The 17146-nt window shown below is 40.1% G+C and overlaps 2 non-coding genes across 2 annotated transcripts; one reads left to right on the forward strand and one right to left on the reverse strand.

The window, feature by feature from the left end:
• Nucleotides 1–5538: 5538 nt before the first annotated feature.
• LOC148548273 (small nucleolar RNA R71) lies at nucleotides 5539–5642 on the reverse strand. The gene has a single exon (XR_015897710.1). It is a non-coding gene; the product is annotated as a small nucleolar RNA R71 (small nucleolar RNA).
• An 8738-nt stretch (nucleotides 5643–14380) lies between these two features.
• On the forward strand, nucleotides 14381–14484 carry LOC148548274 (small nucleolar RNA R71). Its single transcript, XR_015897153.1, has one exon. It is a non-coding gene; the product is annotated as a small nucleolar RNA R71 (small nucleolar RNA).
• The last annotated feature ends 2662 nt before the right edge of the window (nucleotides 14485–17146 follow it).

The following is a 17146-nucleotide window of genomic DNA, read 5'->3' on the forward strand; positions in this document are numbered from 1 at the left end:
CTTATAACTCAAGAAAGTGCATAAAACCTATTAAAAACAAAGAAAAAGGCTAGTGAAACTAGCGTAAGATGCCCTGGCATCACAACACCAAACTTAAATCTTGCTTGTCCCTAAGCAAGTACTGAATTATTAAGAAGAAAGAATGAAACAGAAGGGGATGTTCATATTAGCAAGTCATTATTATTAGTTCATGGGGTTATATATAGAAGATGCAATAACTCACTTCTTATTGATCTTTAGGCATAGACTGTCTCCTTTGAGCATCAATTAACACACTGCTATGACCTCTTATTATTCACTCATCCTTGGTAATTGCTTTTCTTTATTTTCTTTTCCTGTAAGCTTTAGCTAGTGTCATGTGTTGTAGCAGTTTCTTAACTTATTTGTACTCAACACATATTCACTACAGACACTTGGCTCACAATTCTTCTTAAGACATTGGTGCCCAGCACTTTTTTGAGTTACTAAATGTCTTGTAACTAGGTTGCTCTTGATAATGGATTTTCGGTTGATAATCCCGGGTTAGTTAACCCAAGTTACCAAGTGTTAAAGCACTCCATAGAACCTAATCATCCAAGCAGATCCTAGTATAAAGACACCACAGGCATATGTCCTAAGGTCTAAGCTATTGGTGTCTAGCCTTATTCTTTTGCTTTCTTCTGTTTTTGTTGCCACTTTTGGCTTTTCTTTTTCTTTCTTTCTATTGTTTTTCTTTCATCTAAAGACTTTTATTTGCTCAGATTCATAGATAGCATGCTAGTTTACAGTAAAAATGGAGAACAATCTATCCTTTTATTCATTATAAGTGAGCTACTACACAGTCAAACATATATACCACCATTTACTATTATTTCACTTCTTGCTAAAAAGAAACTATTCCACTTCTAGTTCAAACATTTCTTTTATTCAAATTGAAAAGACTCAGGGGACAAGACAAGTATTCAAACAAGTGAAAGTGAAAGCACACACACCTAGGCTAGCATACTTATTACAAAATTGAACACCATAGAATGCAAAACAGCTTAAACTACAATTTGACTATTAACATGGGCACATTCAGACTTCTAATTTAGAATATCTCAAAGAGGATGGAATTAAGTAATAATACAACCTCTTGGTGGTGCCTTCTAGTTGCTTCCTTTCTGCTATCACCATCTGTGGCTTTTGTGTCCTTCTTTTTGCTCTCAGCTAATGGTGTGTATTCCTTCCAAGAGATTAATTGAATTTCTACAAGTTATTGGAAGTTTCTTGTTCCCCAAGCACTTAAGAGATTGTTAGCATGCATGTATATTTGTAGGCTTTTGAACTTAGATTGGTGTGTGAACACCAAACTTAGTTTCTTGCCTTATGCAGCAAATTGAGTCTTATGCAGAAAACCTCAAGTACTTTTATTTAAAAAAGTAAATTATGAACCATAAAACAACTATGAACTAAATAACAGACTAAAAACTAGAAAACGAACAACTTTTGAGTAATTTCTCTGATTGTTTAGAGCTGGTAACTAGTTATGCTGAGGGTGCAATGTGTTCTTAATGAAATCCATGGTGGGACACCAAACTTAGATTTACACATTCACTCTTAAATTTCTTTGATGTGCAACACCAAACTTAGCTCCTTGTAATACAGAGAATCTACTTTTTTTTATTGAACTTAACTAGGGAAAGATAACTATCTTTGGTTGGGTTGCCTCCCAACAAGCGCTCTTTTATCGTCACTAGCTTGACGGTCAGCTCTTTGTCAGGGTGGATTATAGTGCTTGAGATCCTCTCCTCTCACTGTGAAAATGTCCCCATTTGATTCCTTGATAATTTCCAAATGCTCCAGGGAAAGGACCTTTCTGATTGTGAACACTTGAGGTAACTGAGATGAAATGGTTGGAAGATGGGGGTGGGATTTGTGGATAGTGGATTGATATCACCTTGTCTCCAGAGGAGAAACCTTTTGTAGGAACCTTCTTATTTCTCCATCACCTTGGCAATTTCTTCACAACTCTTTTCTCTTCTTCCATTAGTGCTACATGAACTCTTGTGTTAGGGAGATCCTTGTTAGCTGCTCTTCCTAATTCTTGTGGCTTCGGCTCTTCCTTGAACTCCATTGGTTGCTTCATCTCTTGAGCTTCTTGTGTATCCATCAAGGAAAGCTCCAAATGCTTACCTAGTGGTTCATTGCTGTTTTTCTTCAGAGGGCTCTCACTGTATTCTTCCTTTAATTTCTTGCTCTCTTGCTCAGATTCATGCATGGGCTTGAAGGCCTGGAAAGTGGGCTACTCATCATGTATTCTCAGTATCAACTCTCCTTGTTCTACATCAATGAGTGCTCGACCAGTAGCTAGAAATGGTCTCCTCAGAATAATGGGATGGAGGTAACTTTCCTCCATGTCCAGAACAACAAAGTCAGTGGGAAGGAAGTAGTTTCCGACTTTCACCAATACATTTTCGACTACTCCTTCGGCCTGCTTCTGAGTTTTATCTGCCAATTGGATGATTACATCTGTGGATCTCAGCTCATTGATTTGCAACTTCTTCATAAGAGATAGAGGCATCACATTTATGCTATCCCCTAGATCACAAAATCCTCTGTCAAATTTTGTCTCTCCTATGGCATATGGAATATGAAAGCTCTCTGGATCTTTTTTCTTCAGGAGTACGTCCTTCTGAATGAGAGCACTGCGTTCCTTATTCATCACCACTGTTTGGCCACCCTTCAGGTTGCTCTTCTTGGCTAGTAGCTCCTTCATCCACTTGATACAAGTAGGCATCTGTTTGAGGATTTTGAGGAAGGGAATGTTGACATGAAGAGTCTTAAATTCATCCAAGAATTTAGTGTATGTTCTCCCTTTCTCACTGTCCTTGAGTCTCTGTGGGAATGGTGCTTGTGGCACATATGGTTGCAGGGTTTTTTTCTCTTTTGATTTTCTCTCTTGGGCAGGATCAGTCTTTTGCTCAATCTCTTCTTTCCTTTCTTCTGAAACTCTTTGATTATGTACTATAGGATTGCTAACTTCCTCTTTCCAAACCTCCTCACTTGCTAGGCTTATTGATGCCAGGGCATCTTGGCCAGTTTCACTGACCTTTTCTTTATTGTTTTTAGGCTAGTTTCATGCATTTCTTTAGGAAATAAGCTAGTTTTGGGTAGATATTTACTTATGCCTTGATTAAAGCATACATTGTGCATTTTACATAATTTCATGAGGATTTTGCATAAGTTTAGTGACAAATATTATGTTGCATTACTCATGACTTGGACTAGAGCTTTGATGCACTTTATTGCTTGATTTCAGGACCAAAAGGAAGCAAGAAAAGGGGAGGTAACTTGCAAGGTTAATGAGAAAAGTGATTGCCAATAACACTCTCAAAAAAGCCATCAATGCCCACATTAGAGAGTCATGTTAACTAAGTTAACGTGAACTCTAACGTGGAGAAGAGAAGTTGAGCCAACGTTAGTGACACTTAACATTGTCACTAACGTTGGCAATTACTCATAAGTGGCCACGTTAGAAGCCACGTTAACCTAGTTAACGTAGCCTCTAACGTTAAGGGGGGAAGAGAAGCCAACATTAGTGACACTCAACATTGTCACTAACGTTGGCCTATGGTGCAAAGTACCACGTTAACTTCCACGTTAACTTGGTTAACGTGGGAACTAACGTAAGGGATGAAGAGTTGTCGACAACGTTAGTGACACTCAACATTGTCACTAACGTTGAAGCAACCACACAACCCCCAAGAGTCACGTTAACTTCCACGTTAACTTGGTTAACGCGGAAGCTAACGATGAGGAATGAAGGATGAGCCAACGTTAGTGACACTCAACATTGTCACTAACGTTCGGATGGCTAAAGATGGCCACGTTAGAAGCCACGTTAACCTAGTTAACGTGGACTCTAACGTGAGACCTAGGGGCACATTGGAACGTTAGTGACAATGTTGAATGTCACTAACGTTCTCGAAGGATGGCAAGGGCCACGTTAGAAGCCACGTTAACCTAGTTAACGTGGGCTTTAACGTGAAGCAAGAAGGGGCACACTAGAACGTTAGTGACAATGTTGAATGTCACTAACGTTCTCGAAGGTTAACAAGGCAACGTTAAAAGCCATACTTGATCAGTGACCATACTTCATCTCTTCTCATGAGCAATTGACCAAGGAATTGGCTATTGATCAAGATTTGAGAGATTGAATTGCAAGAAATTGTAATTCAATCACTTAAGATTGCCAAGGAGATCAATGAGTGCATTGATTGAGGAAGAGATGAAAATGAACTTGATCCGGAGAATTGCAACATCTCCTAAGCCCAATGAACTCCCCATCTCTGATCTTACCCATTCTCTTTAATTTCTGCCATTTACTTTTATGAGCAAATCCCCCATTCCCATTTATAATTTTGCAATTTATTTTCAGTCATTTACTTCCAGTCCTTTAATTCTAGCATTTACTTTTCTGTTATTTACATTCCCGCCATTTTATTCTCTGCAACTCTCAACCCAAATTCTGGATTCGCTCAACTAGAACATTCTTCTAATTAAAGTTGCTTGATCAATCAATCCTTGTGGGATTTGACCTCACTCTATTGTGAGTTTTTACTTGACGACAACTTCGGTACACTTGCCGAAGGGAGATTTGTTGAGAGACAAGTTTTCCGTGCATCAAGTTTATGGCACCGTTGCCGGGGATTGATTGTGCATCAACAATGATTAAATTGGAAGATCACTAGATTGAGCATTTTTATTTTGTGAATTTCATTTTCTATTTGAGTGATTTACTTTTTGTTTTAGTTAAAATTCTTCCCTTCCCCCTCTACTCTTTTGTTTTTCTTTGTTATTTTCAATTCTATTTGCTAACCCACTAACTGTTTGATATATTGCATCACCCACAACTAACAGCAATTCTGACACAAATACTGTCTGCACCTATTTTCTTTGCTTGTATTTGTTGATTGTATGACAGGGAGAAGAAGCGGGGCTTCAACTTCCTTTGATTCTGAACCTGAGAGAACCTTCCTTAGACTAAGGAGGGAGGCAAAAGAAAAACCTGTAGTTGGTGCTGAAGAAGAGGAGGAACACTTTGAGGAATATTTTGAACCTAACATGGAAGAAAACATGGAAAATCATCATGAAGAAGAGACTCACAACCATGGCAGAGGAGGTGGAGAAAATCATGCTGGGGAGGATAGAAGAGTTTTGGGCTCTTACATCAATCCAAACCCAGGCAATTGTGGAAGTAGCATCCAAAAGCCAACAATCCATGCCAACAACTTTGAACTTAAACCACAGCTCATCACCCTTGTTCAGAACAACTGTTCGTTTGGAGGAGGTGTTCAAGAAGACCCCAATCAACATTTGACCACCTTCCTGAGAATATGTGACACAGTGAAATCTAATGGTGTTCATCCTGACGCCTATAGACTGCTCTTATTTCCTTTCTCACTCAGGGACAAGGCAGCCAAGTGGCTGGAATCCTTCCCAAGGGAGAGCTTGACAACTTGGGAGGATGTGGTGAACAAATTCTTAGCAAGATTCTACCCTCCTCAACGAATCAATAGGCTGAGAGCTGAGGTTCAAACTTTCTGGCAACAAGATGGTGAGACTCTGTATGAAGCATGGGAGAGGTTCAAGGACTTAACAAGGAGGTGTCCACCTGACATGTTCAACGAATGGGTGCAGCTGCACATTTTCTATGAAGGGCTCTCTTATGAGTCAAAGAAGGCCGTAGACCATTCATCTGGAGGATCCTTGAACAAGAAGAAGACCATTGAGGAAGCCATAGATGTTATTGAAACAGTAGCAGAAAATGACTACTTCTATGCTTCCGAAAGAGGGAACACAAGAGGAGTGATAGAGCTAAATAATGTAGATGCTCTGTTGGCCCAAAACAAGCTCATTACCCTGCAGCTGGCTGACCTCACCAAGAAGATGGAGAGGAACCAAGTAACAGCAATCTCATCTTCATCAACAATCCAAGAAGGAGTGAATGAAGAAGCAGAGGGGAGTCAGGAGCAAGCCAACTACATTGGGAATTCACCAAGGAAAAACTATGATCCATACTCCAAGACTTACAACCCTGGATGGAAAAACCACCCAAACTTTGGGTGGAGAAGTGAGCAAGATCAAAACCAAGACCAGAGACGTTACAACTCCAACAACAATGCAGTTCACCAGCAATTCACCCAGAGGACATCTCAACACCCCCACAACAACACTTCTCCACACACTTATCAAAACCAAAACAGCACATCTGCTCCGAACCACTCATCAATTGATGACAAGCTCTCTAAGATTGAAGCCTTACTTGAAGGAATATGCCAAGAGATTCAAGAAAATAAGGTGTTCAAAGAGGAGGTGCGAGCCAATATTAAGAACCAGGGAGAGACCATTAGGAAGCTGGAATTCCAGGTGGGATATTTAGTTGAGAAGATTCCCAAACCTACTGATAGCTTCCCAAGTGACACGGAGAAAAACCCCAAGGGAGAAGCAAAGAAAGTAAGATGGGAAGATTGCAAAATGGTCACTACAAGTGATCAAGAGATTGAAGACAAGCAAGGCAAAATGTGCAAACAACCTGAAGACAACTCAACAAAGGAGGAGGATAGAGATCACAAAGAACCAGAAATCTCACAACAAGAGCTGCTGAAGCTCTATGCGCCATTCCCTCAACTGCCCAATGGTGCTGTGGGAAAAAGAATATACTCAAGGTTCCTAGACTTGTTTGCATCTCTGCATGTGAACATACCATTCATCAAGGCAATTCAACAAATGCCTGCATTCATCAAGTATATGAAGGAACTTCTTCCCAGGAAAAACTCACTCAAGGGAGGGCAGACTATAGTGATGAACAAGGAATGTAGTGCCCTTATTCAACCTGAGTTGCCTACAAAAAGAAGAGACCTAGGAAGTTTTCATATCCCTTGTGCCATAGGTGAAAATATGTTCGACAGAGCACTATGTGATTTAGGGGCCAGCATCAACTTACTGCCCTTATCCCTGGTGAAGAGGCTGCAGATCAATGAGATAATGCCCACAGATGTCATTATCAGACTGGCTGACAAAACTCAAAAGCAAGCAATAGGAGTGGTGGAAAATGTGTTGCTAAAGGTTGGGAAGTACTTTCTCCCAACAGACTTTATCATTCTGGACATGGAAGAAAGTCACACTCACCCAATCATATTGGGAAGACCATTTCTAGCTACAGCCAGAGCACTTATCGATGTAGAGAAAGGGGAGCTAATATTGAGAATCCATGATGAACGACTCAGCTTCAATGTTTTCAAACTCTCACAAGAAACAGATCAAGAGGACAAGGGACTAAGCAGAAATGATAATGAGACACTGAAGGAGGAAACAAGCACTGAAGCATAGCCAGTTCATTCTGAGATCCCCTTAATAGATAAACAAGGAAAACAGCAATTGCCACAGCTCAAGAAAAAGTTAGAGGGACCTAAACCTCTAGAGGCAGGTGAAGACAGCACCACAACTCCTTTAGAAAAAGAGGTCACCAAGGGGAAGGCAACCTCAAAAGAAACAAAGAAGAAGGTACCAAGAAGGTGGAGGAACAAGAAGATCCCTACAGAAGACTTCTCTCCAGGGGATAGAGTTGTCTCAGCTTACTTCCCAGATATTCCTCCTAATCTTCCTACTGTACCGTCTCAGTTACCCAAGGTCTTCACTAACAGAGTTCTTTCCCTGGAACATGTGGAGATCATTGATCCAACCAATGGATATAAGTCCACAGCAAGAGGGGAGGACTTTAAGCACTACCAACCACCCTGATAAAGGAAAAAACGTCAAGCTAGTGACGCTAAAAAAGCGCTTCATGGGAGGCAACCCATGTTTTATATATTTTTTTTTAATAATGAATAAATCAATGTTTATGAGCTTCAATCCAAACTTGACAAACAATTGGTGAAAATCTTCTTATGCAGAATATAGTGAAGAACAAGTTTGGTGTTCAAAGCAAACCAAGAGGCATGCTAGTCTTGGGAGCTTTAAACACAAAACCTCCATCACAGTGATCCAAACTAAGTTTGGTGTCACCTCATGGTGCCACCAAAATGCATATAAGGACCCACCAATAGTTAGTTAGTTAGTTGGAATTCATAAATAAACAATCAAATCCTTTCTTTCATTTTATTCTAGCCGTAGAGTTTAAATTTTTTTTTTATGATATTAATTTCCTTATTTCGAATCTTTATAGGAAAGGAAAAGAAGCATAAAAAGGGATTGATTGGACAATTAAATGGGGGAGATTTTGCCACTTAATGAAGAGCACTACACACATGTCTCAAGAGGGAACGCATGGGGAAACGCTGCCATGCAACATTGGAGAAAGAAGACCCTTGAAGACTGAACCAATCACTCTCATTAAGTGATGATCCTTGTCTTTCCTTCATAAACAACCCCATCCGTCCATCTAGTAAACATTCATGCAATCCACACCCTTCATTCACTCATGATTTTCTTATATAAGTGAACCTTAGTGCATGCTCACTCCTCACATTCAAATCCCCACTCTCCACACTTCTATTGGCACACTAAACCCTTCATCACACATTGCTTTAACCAACCCACTCTTCATCTATCCGAAGCCTCAAACCCCCTCAAACAACAACTCAAGTCATGGCATCATCAAGCTCAAAGAGGCAAAAGAGGAAGGAACCTATGGAGAGTGCTCCTTTTGATGACAAGAGATTCAAGACTGCCTTTCATGAGCATGAATTTGAGTGGATAAGGGCTAGAAAGATATTGCCAGAGTTAATCTTCCAAATCAATGCCAATGAATCACTACAGATTTGGAGAAAAATCGAACAGAGGGGGTGGCAATTGCTCACCAGTCCAGAGGGGAAGATCAATGGAAACCTCATCAAAGAATTCTATGCAAATATAGTTAGAGAGGATAAGACCAAAGCCCCAACCTTCAAAAGCTATGTGAGAGGAAGGGAGGTGGACTTCAGCCCAAGTGCCATAACAAGAGCTCTTCACTTGAAATCACCTCATTTTGATGAGGAGAGTTATCAGGCAAGGATAAGCAGAAGCCCCGATAAGGATGAGCTCTCAAAGATAGCATCAGATATCTGTGTCATAGCCGCTGACTGGGAGAGGTACTCAGATGGGAGACCAAAATTCATAAAAAGGGGAGACCTTCACCCTGAAGCCAAAGGGTGATTTGAGCTTGTAAGAAGGTCCATCCTACCAGCTGCTAATAATTCAGAGGTCAACATCAATCGAGCCACTATGGTAGAATGCTTAGTACAAGGTGGGGAAATCAAAGTGCATGAGCTCATTGCCGAAGGGATTCAAGAGTCAGCTGAGAAAGCTGACTCAGGTGCCAGACTTTGGTACCCCAGCACCATTCTCCGCTTGTGCAACAAGGCCAAGGTAATATTTGAGGACAGCAGCCCAGACTGGGTGAACCTAGGGAGGCCAGTCACACTCGAGCGAATGGTCTATACCACACCGGCTCAGCAACTAAGAAGGCCACATATAGGAAGGCACAGGGCCCAGGGAGAAGCTCATCAAGAGGAATATCATCAGGAAGAATATCAACAAGAAGAGCATCATGACCCAGCCAACTTGAATATGACTCACCTTTTAAGAGCCATTGAAGATTTGGGACAGAGACATATGGAAGGACAAGAGCAAATACTGAACCGGCTGAGCCAACAGGAAGCATGGAAAAAACAACAAATGGAGCGGCAATAGGAACAATACTCCCAGCTCACTCAAGCCATCAACCAAGTGAATGAGAGGCAAGAGATTCAAGAGAAGCACTTGCAAGAACTCAACCAGCGGCAGATAGCCCAAATGAAAACTTTCAATGAGTTCAGTGTACTCAATGAAGGAAGGCAACTACATAGGGAGGAGTTCTATGTAAACACTCAAGCCGAGTTGAACTACATGACCAGTAATATGCATCAGCTACACTATGCCATCCCTACATATGATGAGGTCCAAAAAGAATTTGTAGAACAAGAAGAGAGGAAAGTGAAACAGCAAAAGGAGACACTTAAGAAGAAGATGGAAGATAGTGGTTTCTGGAGGAAGCTGCTTGGAAAAGGCAAGGGAAGTGGAAGTACAAGCACTCAAGAGAGACAAAATGAGGACAAACAAGGATGGGAGCATGGACATCCACATGAATGAAAGGTGGTGGAGTTCTTTTTAGTCCATCGTTTTCTATGCTTTAAATAAGGAAGATCTTGTATGAAATAGAACCTGCTTCCATGTTATGTTTAAACTTTTTAAAATTCTGTCTTTTAAGTTTTCCTTCTGAATAGGTCCATGATTTCTGGTTTAAATGTCACTGCATCATTCCCTTATTTACTTGTAAGCTTGTCCATTTTAAATCAAATTGAAGAAGAGAATGATTATGTTTTTAAAAGACCAGAGTAGAGTTCATATTGTGGAAGTGCATTCATGAATCCTTGGGGTAGTCATAAGTTAGCTAAGTTGGTTCAACCACAAGGCTGGGATGACAATTATCTGGCCTGAATACTTTGCTTTGGATACACTCATGAGACTAAGTTAATAACAAGAAGAACAATGGAAGTGAAAAACAAAAGAAAAATAGTAAGCAATAAGGCTAGGCATCAATGGTTTTAATCTTGAGGCAAGTGTCTGTGGTGCTCCTGTGTGAGGGATCTACTTGGATGAATAAGCTCTTAGGGGTGCCTTATCACTTGGTAACTTTGGTTAATTAACTCGGGATTATCAGCTGAAAGTCCACTATCAAGAGTAACCTTCACTACAGAACACTTAGTAATCCAAAGAGGTGCTGGACACCAAGGTCTCAAGAAAAGAAAATAAATAAACTAAATGGCTGTAGTGTGTATGTATGGGGGATAGGCTTGAGGGAGTAAGTCCTTAGGGGTGTCTCAACACCTAGCACATTGAACCAACTGGTTCGGGAGTGTTGGCTGAAAGCTTATCTTAAAGAGTTGCCCCCTTACAGAGCACTTAGCCTAAATAACACAAACAACCCTTGAAATAACAATAAAAGGATCAATGAATAAAAGTCTCATGGGATATAAACAAAGTGGGTGTTTTAGGACATGATAAAGGTCTGAAAGCCAGTAATGGAATGAACCTAAATTGCTATGCATGAAACCACCATAAAATCAGTAACATAACTTCCACAAGAATGATTCATTCCTCTGGATATTCCATTCATCATTCTCTTGTTCCAGTACTTGCTTAGGGACAAGCAAGCTTTAAGTTTGGTGTTGTGATGCCAGGGCATCTTGGCCAGTTTCACTGACCTTTTCTTTACTGTTTTTAGGCTAGTTTCATGCATTTCTTTAGGAAATAAGCTAGTTTTGGGTAGATATTCACTTATGCCTTGATTCAAGCATACATTGTGCATTTTACATAATTTCATGAGGATTTTGCATAAGTTTAGTGACAAATATTATGTTGCATTACTCATGACTTGGACTAGAGCTTTGATGCACTTTATTGCTTGATTTCAGGACCAAAAGGAAGCAAGAAAAGGGGAGGTAACTTGCAAGGTTAATAAGAAAAGTGATTTCCAATAACACTCTCAAAAAAGCCATCAATGCCCACGTTAGAGAGTCACGTTAACTAAGTTAACGTGAACTCTAACGTGGAGAAGAGAAGTTGAGCCAACGTTAGTGACACTTAACATTGTCACTAACGTTGGCAATTACTCATAAGTGGCCACGTTAGAAGCCACGTTAACCTAGTTAACATAGCCTCTAACGTTAAGGGGGGAAGAGAAGCCAACGTTAGTGACACTCAACATTGTCACTAACGTTGGCCTATGGTGCAAAGTACCACGTTAACTTGGTTAACGTGGGAACTAACGTAAGGGATGAAGAGTTGTCGACAACGTTAGTGACACTCAACATTGTCACTAACGTTGAAGCAACCACACAACCCCCAAGAGTCACGTTAACTTCCACGTTAACTTGGTTAACGCGGAAGCTAACGATGAGGAATGAAGGATGAGCCAATGTTAGTGACACTCAACATTGTCACTAACGTTGGGATGGCTAAAGATGGCCACGTTAGAAGCCACGTTAACCTAGTTAACGTGGACTCTAACGTGAGACTTAGGGGCACATTGGAACGTTAGTGACAATGTTGAATGTTACTAACGTTCTCGAAGGATGGCAAGGGCCACGTTAACCTAGTTAACGTGGGCTTTAACGTGAAGCAAGAAGGGGCACACTGGAACGTTAGTGACAATGTTGAGTGTCACTAACGTTCTCGAAGGTTAACAAGGCAACGTTAAAAGCCACGTTAACCTAGTTAACGTGGGTTTTAACGTGAGGCAAAGGTGTGCATTGGAACGTTAGTGACAATGTTAAGTGTCACTAACGTTCTCGAACTTATATTTTCACTAAATATTAACACCCCTAACGTCCTGAACTAAAGTCTCCGCCCACTTCGCACTTTCTCTCTACAAGTAAAGCCAAGCCCAAATAAAGAAAGGAACTGCTTCAAACTCAAGATCCAAAGGCCCAAGACTTGAAGAATCACACTAGAAGCTGAGAAGAGTAGTATATATAGGAGTAACTTTGAATTGAGAAGAAGTTCTGGAGGCTGGGGAAAAAGAGAACTACTCTCTGTATTTTACTTTCTTTGCAATTTCTAGTTTTATGATGTATTCTCCATCTTTTTTTTCATTTTCAAGAGCTATGAACAACTAAACCCCTTTCATTGGGTTAGGGAGCTCTGTTGTAATTTGATGGATCAATACTAATTTTCATTATTCTTCTTCTATCTTTCCTCTTGATTTTACTTGAAAGCTTTCGATCTTCATCCAATTGAGTAGTTATCTTGGAAGAGAAGCTATTCAAACTTGGATCTCTTTTGAACCTTGAAAGAGGAATGAAGAGATCAAGCTAGAAATGCTTTCTCATGCTAGACCAAATTGGGTTTAGATGGGTATGTAACTATAACCCTCTCAATACTTGATTTGGGAAATGCATGTGGTATAATCAGTGACCATACTTCATCTCTTATCATGAGCAATTGACCAAGGAATTGGCTATTGATCAAGATTTGAGAGATTGAATTGCAAGAAATTGTAATTCAATCACTTAAGATTGCCAAGGAGATCAATGAGTGCATTGATTGAGGAAGAGATGAAAATGAACTTGATCCGAAAAATTGCAACATCTCCTAAGCCCAATGAACTCCCCATCTCTGATCTTACCCATTCTCTTTAATTTCTGCCATTTACTTTTATGAGCGAATCCCCCATTCCCATTTACAATTCTGCAATTTATTTTCAGTCATTTACTTCCAGTCCTTTAATTCTAGCATTTACTTTTCTGTTATTTACATTCCCGCCATTTTATTCTCTGCAACTCTCAACCCAAATTCTGGATTCGCTCAACTAGAACATTCTTCTAATTAAAGTTGCTTGATCAATCAATCCTTGTGGGATTCGATCTCACTCTATTGTGAGTTTTTACTTGACGACAACTTCGGTACACTTGCCGAAGGGAGATTTGTTGAGAGACAATTTTTCCGTGCATCACTTATTGCTTTACATTCTTCCCACTTCACATTTTGTGTTCCTCTTCTTGGATTATTCTCAGTGTCACTTGGGAAGCTATTAGTGAATTTGGGGATTTGTTGAGATAGGTATCCCACCTGTGACTCGAGATTCTTAAGAACCTCTCCTCGGATTTTCATACTCCCTCTCACTTCTTCCTTAAATTTTTTTATGTCTTCAAACTCTTTGCAAAGGTTTGCAAGCATAGCTTCCATCTTGGCCATTCTATCATCATCATGTGGTGATGGTTGGTTGGAATTGAGGTGTTGAGAGTGGTCATGGTGGTTTTGGTAAGGTGGCTGTGAGTAAGAGTTTTGTGTGGTCTGGTATGATTTTTGGTTGGAGTTTTGGTGAGTAGAGTTGTTATACTGGGTTGGATTGTGTGGTCTGTGGTCTTGGCCTTGGTTTTGTTAGTTTCTCCATCCAAATTTTGGGTGGTTTCTCCAACCAGAGTTATAGGTTTTAGAATATGGATCATTAGCTTGCCTAGATGAATTTCCAAGGTAATTAGCTTCCTCCCAGTTAACTCCTTCTTCTGTGTCCAACTCTTCTTGAGGTGATGGTTGAGTGTGGATAGTTGTAGCCTAATTTTTCTCCATTTGCTTGGTCAATTCAGCCAGTTGCTTGGTGATCATCTTGTTCTGGGTCAGGATTGCATCCATTTGGTTTAATTCCAAGACTCCCCTGTTGTTGCTTCTATCTGAGGCATAAAAATACTCATTGTCAGCCACTGTCTCTATAACATCAATGGCTTCTTCAATAGTCTTCTTCTTGTTTAGGGAACCTCCAGATGAGTGGTCTACAACTTTCTTTGATTCATGATTCAGCCCTTCATAGAAGATATGAATTTGCACCCACTCATTAAACATGTCAAGGGGGCATTTCCTTGTCAAATCTTTGAATCTCTCCTAGGCTTCATAAATTGTTTTACCATCCTGCTGTCTGAATGTCTGCACTTCATTTCTCAGCCTATTTACTTTTTGTAGAGGGTAGAACCTTGTTAAGAATCTATTCACCACATCTTCCCAAGTGGTCAAGCTTTCCTTAGGGAATGATTCCAGCCATTTTGATGCTTTGTCCCTCAAAGAAAATGGAAACAGTAGCAATCTATAGGTGTCAGGATGAACACCATTAGATTTAACTGTGTCACATATCCTTTAGAATTTAGTGAGATGTTCATTAGGATCCTCTTGGGCACTTCCTCCAAAAGAACAGTTATTTTGCACAAGAGTTATGAGCTGAGGCTTCAATTCGAAATTATTAGCATGGATAGTTGGCTTTTGAATGCTACTACCATAATTTCCTGGCTTTGGATTGATGTATGATCCCAGAACTCTCCTCTCTTGTCCAGCAGGGTTGGCTCCACCTCTTCTGGCATGGTTATTCACCTCTCCTTCATAATGGTTTTTCATATCATCCTCCATGGTTATATCCAAATCTTCCTCCTCTTCTTTTGCACCAACAGCCCTCTTTCCTCTTGCTTCCCTCCTTAATCTCAGGAAGGTTCTTTCCGGTTTACTATCAAAGGAGGTTGAAACCTCTCTTTTACCTGTCATACAAATAGCACAACAAGAAGCAACCAGCAAGTGAAGAGTTCACAATTAATGAAAAAGTGTGGTTAGAGCAATTGAGGCTATTAATGAGTTAGTGAGTTAGTTTGCTGGAAAGTAAAGCAGTAAGGTAAAATTAAAGAAAAACAACTAAAAATTGCAAAAATTAAATGTAATAGAAGAAATTGGAATTCAAGTAACAAAAGAAAAGAAAAATGCTCAATCTAGTTCTCCTCCAATTTAGTAATTGTCAATACAAAACCAATCCCCGGCAACGGCGCCATTAACTTGATTCACCCGAAAACTGTCTCTCAACAATTTCCTACCGGCAAGTGTACCAGATTGTTGTCAAGTAAAAACTCACTATAGAGTGAGGTCGAATCCCACAAGGATTGGTTGGTTGATCAATGTTAATTGGAGAATTGTTCTAGTTGAGCGAAATCAAAAATGAATTGGGATTGCAGAAAGTAAAATTAGCAGAAAACTTAAATTGCAAGAAATTAAATGACAGAAATTAAATTACTGGAAATTAAAGGACAGACGCTTAAATTGCAAGAAATTAAATGGGAATGAGGATTAAGCATGAAATTAAAGAAGCAGAATATAAAAGAATGGGTAGATTAGAGATAGGGGATTCATTGGGTTTTGGGAGATATTGAACTCTCCGAATCAAATCATTTTCATCTTTTCCTCAATCAATGCATTCATTGAGATTGCTTGGCAATCTTAGATGGTTGGATCCCAATGTCTTGGCTCACCGATCTCTCTAAGCATGAACAATTGTCCAATGTCTTGATTTAATTGCTCATGGGAAGAGTTGAAGTTCGGTCACTGACTATACCACACAAATTCATAGATCAAAGTATTGGTAGGATTACATGTCACTATATCCATCCAACCCCCAATCTAATCCAATGTGAAAAAGTAATTCTAGCATGAATTCTTCATCCCTCTCTCAAGGATCCGAAGAATTCCAATTATGGATAGCTTCTCTCCCAAGATAACTATCCAATTGAATTAAGACCAAAAGCTTTCTACAAAAATCAAGAGAAAAGAAAGAAGAAGATGAAAACTAAAATTGATCCCTTGAATTATAATAGAGCTCCCTAACCCATTGAAAGGGGTTTAGTTGTTCATAGCTCTCAAAACGGAAATTGAAATTGCAAGATACATTGCTTAATTCAAAGGAAATTGCAGAAAACTAAATCTGGTAAAAAGTAAAAAGTGAAGCCAAAGTTGTTCCTAACTTAAATTCTAAGCTATTTATACACTTTCTTCCATTGATCTTTAATCTCTGAATTGGGCTTTTGGCCTTGATGGAATTGGGTTGAAAATGGCTCTATTTGGTTTCCATTGCTGTTGAGAAGAGATCTGTTTGAATTGCCAATTCTGATGCTTCACGTTGGAGTCAACGTTTGATGGCCAACGTTGAATCAAACGCCTTTCGAAAAAACCAGATAACTTTGCTGTCATTGGCGTTTGACTCAACGTTGGAGGGCTAACGTTCTGCTTACCCACGCGTATGCGTGCATCACGCGTAAGCGTGAAGTCTGTGATTTTGCTTATTCACGCATACGCGTACACCACGCTTACGTATGCATTGCCCTTTTTTCCCATCCACGCATATGCGTCATTGACGCGTATGCGTCGATTCAAGTTTCTCAACTCCAAATTCTGGGCTCCTCATCACGGACGTTGGAGGCAGCGTTTGAGGTAACGTTGGACCTCCAACGTTCACTTGGTGACGCGTACGCGTGAACCACACGTACGCGTGACCCATGTGTACGCGTAGATGGTCAATTTTTTCATTCCACGCGTGCGCGTGACTCACGCTTGCGCGTGGATTAAGAAATTTTGCTCTTTCACGCGTACGCGTCGCTAAAATATCATTCAGCTCCAGAATTGAATTTTTTATCACAACGTTGGTGGTAACGTTGGATGTCCAACGCTCCCTCAAACGTGAACACCAGCACACCATGCAGAGAATTGCTCTGCCTCTCTTCCAACGTTTGAGCCAACGTTGGTGGTCCAACTTGGCCACCAACGCTACTTCCTCATCATCTTTTCCATGCTCCTTCTTCAA

This window comes from Arachis ipaensis, chromosome B8, assembly GCF_059453495.1.
Source record: "Arachis ipaensis isolate K30076 ecotype BB chromosome B8, ASM5945349v1, whole genome shotgun sequence".
Taxonomy (NCBI): Eukaryota; Viridiplantae; Streptophyta; class Magnoliopsida; order Fabales; family Fabaceae; genus Arachis; species Arachis ipaensis.